Raw genomic sequence first — 9,256 nt, 5'->3', positions numbered from 1 at the left:
TGAAGAACCAAAGGACAGCAACTTGTCTGTTTCCCTTCCCCAATTCCCCAACACTGATCCCCTCCCCCAATTTCTCAATAAAATCTTAAAAAAAAAAAAGAAGTCCATTCTTCAGATGTGTTAAAATTAGCAAAGCTTTAAAAAATGATAATATTCACTAATAACAAGGGTTGGCAGCAATGGGATCTCCATATTCCCATAATGGAAATATAAAAATGTCAAGACCTTTCCAGAACATCACAATAGAAACAGCAGCAGCAGCAACAACTAATAATGACTGAGTACTTACTATGTACCGGGCCATGTTCCAGCATTTTGTGTGTATTACACATTCAAGCCTCAGGACAATGCTCCGAGGTAGATACTATTATTACCCTCATTTTTCAGATGAGAAAACCGAGGCACAAGGTGCCTCGCAAGCAGTGACTTGCAAACAGAAGGATGCAAAGTGACCAAACAGTGGAGCTAAGACCAGGCGTGCAGCTTGAAGTCCCTGTTTGTAACTGCCTCCCATTCTTAGTCTCCTCCTGATGACGTAATTCTGGTCTATGAATCCACCCTAAGGGAATATCTAGAAATACAGTACAATTTTATTTATAACAGTAAAAATTTAGAAATAGGTTAAATTTCTGACATTAAGGGAATAGGTAATACATGAAGCTGTTATCCATTTCACAGAACTATAATAACACTGCTTTTTAAAAATGTTCAGTCCCTACTTTCCATTAATTCAAGATGGAGTAAAGGTCTACATATAAAAATACAACTACAAAATAATAAGAATTAATAAAAATGATCCTGGAGAGAGGAGGGCCTTTTTAAGTACGACAGCATCCATAAAGGGAAAGATCAATAGATTTAGCTACATCAAAATTTAAACTCCTACTTAACAAAAGAACTACAAATCAAGTTGAAAGACCAACAACTGTGAATAACACTAGAAACATAAAGACAAGGGTCTATGCACAAGAGCTACTACAGATCAGTAAGAAAAAGGTAACAGCATTGAAAAATGAGGCAAGGCAGCAGAAACACAACACAGCAAGACTCATGGGATGCAGCAAAAGCAGCACTAAGAGGGAAGTGTACAGCCTAAATGCCTACATTAAAAGATCTCAAGTCAACTACCTAACCCTATACGTCAAGGAACTAGAAAAAGAACAAAGCCGAAGGAAGGAAATAATAAAGATTAGACCAGGGGTGACCGGTTAGCTCAGTTGGTTAGAGCGTGGTGCTGATAACACCAAGGTTGCGGGTTCGATCCCTGCATGGGCCACTGTGAGCTGCGCCCTCCATGCCATTGCAGCATGAAAGCAATGTGTAACCAATGACCACGACTGTTCCCCAATAATTAAAAAAAAAAAAAAAGGGATTGGAGCAGAAATAAACAAAACAGAATAGAAAAACATCAACAAAACTACAGTTGGTTTTTTGGAAAAGATCAACAAAATTGACAAACCTTTGGCTAAACTAAGAAAAAAAAAAAGAAGTCTCAAAGAAAGTCAGAAATGAAAGAGGATATATTACGATTGCCACTGAAATAAAAAGGACCATAAGAGACTACTACGAACAATTAGATGCCAAGAAACTGGATAACCTAGAAGAAATGGATAAATTCCTAGAACCTGACAATCTACCAAGGCTGAGTCATGAAAAACTAGAAAATCTGAGCAGACCTATAACTGGTAAGGAGACTGAATCATTAATCAAAAATCGCCCAACAAAAGAAAAGCCCAGGGCCAGATGGCTGCACAGGTTAATTCTACAAAATATTTAAATAAGAATTAATACCAATCCTTCCCAAATGCATTTTTCTGAGGTCAGCATTACCCTGATATCAAAGCCAGAAAAAGACACTACAGGAAAACTACCTGATGAATTATAGATGCTACTTAATAAACCACATTCAACACCATGATCAAGTGGGATTTATCCCTGGGATGCAAGGATGGTTCAACATATGTCATACACCACATTAACAAAATGAAGGATAAAAATCATATGATTATCTCAATAGATACAGAAAAAAAATTGACATAATACCCTTTCATGACAAAAAATACTCAACAAACTAGGAATATAAAGAAAAAAACCTCAACATTATAAAGGCAATATATGTAAAGTCCACAGCTAACATCATACTCAATGGTGAAAAACTAAAAGCTTTTGTTCTAAGATCAGGGACAAGGCAAAGATGTCCACTCTTACCACTCCTATCTGACATGTATGGCAGTTCAAACCAGAGCAATTTGGTAAAACGAAATACAAGGCATCCAAATTGGAAAGGAAAAAGTAAAATTATCTTTATTTGCAAATGATATGATCTTATATGTAGAGTAAACTCTAAAGAGTCCACAAAAAACTGTTAGAATAAATGAATTCCAGAAAGCTTCAGAACACAAAATCAACATGCAAAAATCACCTATGTTTGTATACACTAACAAGAAACAATCTGAAAAAAAAAGAAACAACCTGAACCTGAGAAGGAAATTAAGAAAAACAATCCCATTTATAATAGCATGAAACAGAATAAAATAGGAATAAACAACGAAGGAGGCTGAAAGACTTGTAACGCTGAAAACTACAAAACATTGCTGAAAGAAATTAAAGACACAGATAAATGGAAGGACATCTGTATTCATGGATTGGAAAAGTTAATATTGTTAGAATGTCCACACTACCCCAAGCTATCTACAGATTCAATACAATCCCTATAAAAAATCCGAATGGCATATTTTTTACAGAAATAGAAAAAAGCAATTAATTGTAAAATTCACACAGAACACAAAGGACCCCAAACAGCCAAAACAATCTTGAGAAAGATGAACATAGCTGAGGCCTCATACTTTCTGATTTAAAAATATAATACAAAGATACAGTAATCAAAAGTATGGTACTGGCATAAACATAGACATATAGACCAATGGAACAGAATAGAGTCCAGAAATAAACCCCCACATATGCAGTCAACTGATCTTTAGTAGAGAGCCAAGAATACACAATGCAGAAAGGATAGGCTCTTCCACAAATGATGTTGGTAAACTGGATATCCATGTGTAAAAGAATGAAATTGGATCCTTATCTTATACCATACATCAAAATCAACTCAAAATGGATTAAAGACTTAGATATAATACCTTAAACTGTAAAGCTCCTGGAAAAAAACATGGTAAAAACCTTCATGACATTAGTCTTGGCAATGATTTCTTGGATATGACACCAAAAGCATAGGCAACAAAAGCAAAAATAAACAAATGGGACAAACTAAAAAGTTTCTGCATAGTATAGGAAACAATCAATAACATGAAAAGGCAACCTACAGAATGGGAGAAAATATTTGCAAACCATATATCTGAATAGGGATTAATATCCAAAAGATATAAGAAGGAACTCCTACAACTTAATAGCAAAAAATATGTAACCTTAATCATAAAAATGGGCAGAAGACTTGAATAGATAATTCTCCAAAGAAGACAAATGGCCAACAAGTATATATGATAAGATGCTTAATATCACTAGTCATCAGGGAAATGCAAATCAAAACCACAATGAGGTATCGCCTCACATGTGTTAGGATGGCCATTATAAAAACAAACAAAAAACAGAAAATAAGTGTTGGTAAGGTTGTAGAGAAATTGGAATCCTTGTGCACTGTTGGTGGAAATGTAAAATGGTGCAGCTGATACGGAGAACAGTATGGAGGTTTCTGAAAAAATAAAAAACAGAACTACCATATGATCATGCAATCACACTTCTAGATATTTATCCACAAGAACTGAATGTAGGATCTTGAAGAGATATCTGCACCCCACGTTCATTGGAGCATTGCTCACAATGACCAAGATACGGAATCACCTTAAGTGTCACTGATGAAAGAATGGATAAAGAAAACAATGTATATACATACAGTGGAATATTATTCAGTCATATAAAAAAAGGAGATCGTACAATATGTGATAACAAGGATAAACCTGGAGGACCTTATGCAAAATAATTTAAATATTTAAACAAAAATTTAAATAAATATAAAGTGAACTAAGCCAGTTGTAGGCAAAAAGTTCTAGAGAGCTGCTGTACAACATTGTGCTTATAGTTAACAACATGTACTGCACACTTAAAAATCTGTTAAGAGGTTATACATACCGCATGTGCTTTTTACAATAAAAAAAGAAGGAAAAACAGGCAAAGGATACAAGCAGTTAAGGAACAGCACAAAAAAAGGCAAGTAAATATATGAAAAGATAGTAATATGATATACAGCAAATTCAACCTTTAGAATAACCTATCCTGCCACAGAAATAGAGGCATAGGATTACACAGTATCTACAAAGATAGTCTGTATTTATGCTAAACACACACACACTCTTACATATTCTGTGACTGCACACTTAAATAGATAAATACACACAAACAGGCCTAGAAGCTGATTTGTTCCTAACTGTGGCCTCATCTAGGAAAAGAGGGTAGGATGGGAGGGAGCAGGCAAGGGGACACTATATTTTTAGAACTATTCATTTTTACTCTGTATTTTCCTCCACTGTTTTAATTTTTAATGAGCATACAATTCACATTACTTATGTAATTTTGATATGTGATTATAAAAACATTAATAGATCTTTATGAACACACATGGAAGTATAGCTATAACACTGAGTAAAAAAGCTAGCTGTGGGCCGGCCGAGTGGCGCGTTGGTTAAGAGTTGGCTTGGGATGCCAGTTCTGAGCAGCAGGGCCCTGGTTCCGATCCCACATGAGGGCCAGTGACGCTGCACCCTCTACAGCTATGATGGTGAACAACAGCTTGACATGGAGCTGGACTGCCGTGAGTCACTGGCAATGGCATAGGCTGCAGTCAGGCTGCAGTGGGCTGCGGTAAAGATACTTTGAGTGGCCGGCAGCTGGCGTGAGTGGCCGGCAGCTGGCGTGAGCTGCCAAGAGCCGCTGTGAGCGACCATTCAGTGGCCGGCGACCGATCTGCCTCATCTGGGAGGAGCACAATGATAATACCAACATGGGCAAGTGAAGCTACGTCCTCCACAACTAGACTGAAGAACAAAAGGACAGCAACTTGCCTGTTCCCCTTCCCCGATCCCCCCCCCCAATTCCCCAATAAAATCTTAAAAAATAATTTTTTTTTCAATAATTCCACAACAAACTTTTTAAAAAGTTACAGATGTTCAAAGAGCTAAAGGAAGGAATAGAAAAACTAGGAGGTAAGAACAGGCAAATTTTTAAAGTAAAAAAATGTATAAAAATTAAACACAATATTAAGATAAACAATTTTTAAAAGTCGGAAAACTAAAAAACACTCTTGAATTACCCATGAATTAAAGAAGCAATCACAAATGAAATTAAGAAATGTTTAGTACTAACCAATGAAAGCATTACATATAAAAACTTGTGGGATACAGCCAAAGTACGACCTTGACAAAAACTTACAACTGCAGATGCATTTATCAAGTAAGAATTTCAGGAGATGTGTTAAACATACAACTACATAGGCTTAAAGACAGAACACACACACACAACTCAATAGGCTTAAAAACAGAACACACATACACACACACATACCAGCACAACCTGGAAAACCTAATAACTGGATCTTACCAATGTCAAGCCCAGGCTGTGATAGTATACTATAGTTTTATAAAATGTTACCACTGGGGGAAACTGGGCCAGGTGTACAGGGGTCTCTCTAAATTATTTCTTACAACTGCACATGAATCTACAATGATCTTCAATGAAAATTTCAATTTCAAAAACACAAGAACAAAAAAACCAACATGACACAAATCCCAAACACTAACACCACCAAATGCTGGCACTGATGTTGAGTAACAGGAACTCTCTTTCATTGTCAGTAGGAATGCAAAATGTGACAGTCACTTTGGAAGACAGTTTGGCAGTTTCTTACAAAACTAAACATACTCTTACCATGTAATCCAGCAACTGTGTTCCCTGGTATTTATCCAAATGAATCAAAAACTTATGTTTACACAAAAACCTGTATATAGATGTTTATCACAGCTTTATTTATACTTGACAAAGCTTGGAAGCAACTAAGAAAGACATCCTTCAGTAGATGAACAAATAAATAACTGGTCCATCCAGACAATAGAATATTAAGCCCTAGAAAGAAATGAACTATCAAGCCATGAAAAGCCGTGGAGGAACTTTAAATGCACATGACTAAGTGAAAGAAACCAATCTGAAAAGGCTGCATACGTGTATGATCCCAACTATATGACATTCTGGGACAGGCAGAACTATGGAGACAGTATAAAGGTCAGAGGTCCCAGTGGCTCTGGGGGCAGGGAGGGACGAATAGGTGGAGCAGAGAGAATTTTTAGGGCTGTGAAACGATTCTGTATATCATAATGGTGGATACACATCATTATACATTTGTCAGAACCCACGGAATATATAACACCAAGAGTGAACCTAATGTAAACTATGGACTTTGGGTGAAGTGTCAGTGTAGGTTCATCAACTGCAAGATGTACCCTCCTGGTGGGGGTGCTGACAGTGGAAGTGGCTGTGCAGGTGATGGGGCAGATGGTTTATGGAAAATCACTGTACCTTCTGCTCAATTTTGCTATAAATCTAAAAATTCTCTAGAAAATAAAGTCTATTTTGTCTATTTTTTTAAGAAACAAAATGATGCCACTGACATTTTTTAAAAAGTTAAATTAACAGCAGAACAAACAAATATCGTTCAGTGCCTATGATCTGCCACCATTCTTCTGGGTGCTGGGACACAATGATTTGGTACCTGTCATTGACCTGTGACCTGTCACTGATATGGGACCTGTCCTCTTAGAGCTTACCATCTAGTACAGGGATCAGTTATCAAACAAACAAACCACACAAATATTAAAGTATAATGCTCAACAACAGCAGGAAACCTGATCTACACTAAAGGTGAAAACAGGACCCCTGAGGAAGAGATGTCAGAGTGAGAACTGAAGGCTGGGTAATAGCCTGGAGGAACGTTCTAGGCAGGAGGACTGGCATACGCAAAAGCCAGGGTCATTGGAGTACAGTGATAGGTCAGGACATTGACAAAAATAAAGCTGGAGGAGCAGGCAGGGATCAGGTTTGCAGATGTGGGCTTTTACAATGAGAGCAACTGACATCACACTTGAAATGCACTGAAGGGGTGACATAATCTGATCTGTTTTTGAGAAGATCACTCTAGCTGCTGTTTGGGGAATGGATTAGAATGGGGAAAGGAAGACAAAAACTTGTTGATAGTTACAGCAGTAGGTAGGTAGCTTGGATTGGTAGGTGATAGTGAAAAGGCGAGAAGTGGCAGGATTCTGGGTATTTAGATGGGAGAATAGATAATAAGACTTGGTGATGGACTGGACATCACCAGATGGAGTGACAGAGTAGGAGGTATGAAAGATAGTCAACTCTCAGAGTAGGAGGTATGAAAGATAGTCAACTCTCAGAGTAGGAGGTATGAAAGATAGTCAACTCTCATGGTTTCTGATATGGATGACCAACTCAACAAACATGCCCTTTACAGAGATGGAAAATAAAGGAGGAAATAATTATGGGGGAGTAGGTTTGAAATCAAGAGTTCAGTTTTATGTGTTAAACTTGAGATTCCACTAAAACATCTAAGTGGAAATGTCAAGAAGGTAGGTGGGAATATATCATTTGAACTCAGAATGGAAACATGGGCTCAAACAATATACCGGCATGCCAAAAATTTGTATACACATGACTTGTATTCATCTTCTGTTATCGGAATATATTGGGTATTACAATTTTAATAGTGTTTTCCTTTCCTAAAATGTGTATATATTTTTGGGGCACCCTCTGTATATTTGAATCAATGGCTCGTGGATAGGATTTGAAGCCATGAAAGTGAAAGAAATTGCCTAAGGGGAGTATACAGAGAAGAGAGTTTAAGACTGAGCCCTGGGAAACTTGGGAGTTCTTGAGGCTGGATAGAAGAGAAAGAGATACGGAAAATAAGCTAACAGAGCAACTACAGAAAGCAAAATAAGGGGTCTTCTGTATCTGATACTGCTGAGAAGTCAGGCAAGAGCAGGCTGGGCTTAGAATCACAGTGGGCACTGGGTGGTCTTACCAAGAGGAACTTCATTAGCATGGAGGAGACAAGAGTCCAGACTGAAGAGTGCTGAGGAGTGAGTAGGAGGTGACAAAGTAGAGGTAAGGAAAGCAGGAAAGCAGACAATTCCTCTGAGCAGCTGTGTTGTGGGGAGTGGGGGGGCAGGCAGTCAGGACCACAGAACAAGCTGGTAGGAGGTGAGCTGAGGGGCACGTTTTTAAAAAGTGACCTCTTATTTCCTTGTAACAACTGAATCCGGCAGATTTACTGATTAAAGAAGATTTTTGTTTTTGTTTTTAATCTGGGAGACAGTCAAACACTTGTGAATGTAGAAAAGGCTTCAGAAGAGAGTCCAAAGAGTCAGGGAAATGGGGGTTCAGTGATGGAACAAGTCCCTGAAAATTAGGAGGGCGTGGGATCTGGGACACACATGGAGGGATTAGTGTTTGGAATGGAGGATAAGGCCCAAGTGAAGTCCCTGATCACGTATTTATAGGAATTAAATATAAATAAAGCTTACCTCTACCTAAAGAAGAAATATGCACACATCCCGATTTTAATATGGAAAGAAGCAGCTTCAAAAGTGCAACCGTTTCAGCTCACATAAACCTGAAATGTTTCAGAGAACTCCAGAACCCTAGAGTTTGGTCACAGCTCTAGAAAACAGGAGTTGTTTTAGAGCAGGGTCTAGGATTTATGGAGCATTTACCTACAAAGGTAGTAAACACTGAAAAGTTATAGCTTCTAAAAGTATTTAGATGTTAATGACAATTCAACCTCAACTTTGTTCGATGGTATAAATTTTACGAAGATCTTTCACACACTCATATTCTTCTTCCACTTTTGTAATATCTTTATTTTTTAAACATAGGGTCTAGAGCTAAATGAAAAATACATCAAAGTCTCCAGATAATTTTGAGATTTGGGAGAGGAAGTGAAATAAATGAATCCAATGCAGAAGAAACGACTCTGGGAGGGTCCAGATAAATGGCTAACAAGCTTTGGTACTAGCAAACATAAGTTACACATTTGTGTTTATGGGAAGATGGCTTTTAGCTGCTTATTATAACTTGGGTGGAAGGGAGATAATAAAATAAATCAAAAGAAAAACCCCACTCCTTTGCAATATCTTTACAATCCTCCCTGAGGATGGTGGGGGAGGATTACCATCCT

The 9,256-nt window shown here is 37.7% G+C and overlaps 1 protein-coding gene and 1 non-coding gene across 6 annotated transcripts in view; one reads left to right on the top strand and one right to left on the bottom strand.

The window, feature by feature from the left end:
• The window catches only part of ARID3B (AT-rich interaction domain 3B), a 47,635-nt gene that overhangs the window by 30,389 nt on the left and 7,990 nt on the right, over positions 1-9,256 (bottom strand). The window lies entirely within an intron of this gene.
• TRNAI-GAU (transfer RNA isoleucine (anticodon GAU)) lies at positions 1,203-1,276 on the top strand. The gene has a single exon. It is a non-coding gene; the product is annotated as a tRNA-Ile (tRNA).

Source organism: Hipposideros armiger, unplaced genomic scaffold (assembly GCF_001890085.2).
Source record: "Hipposideros armiger isolate ML-2016 unplaced genomic scaffold, ASM189008v1 scaffold_511, whole genome shotgun sequence".
Classification (NCBI taxonomy): Eukaryota; Metazoa; Chordata; class Mammalia; order Chiroptera; family Hipposideridae; genus Hipposideros; species Hipposideros armiger.
Note: the sequence above shows the minus strand (reverse complement) of the source record. Positions and strands in the feature narration are given on the sequence as shown.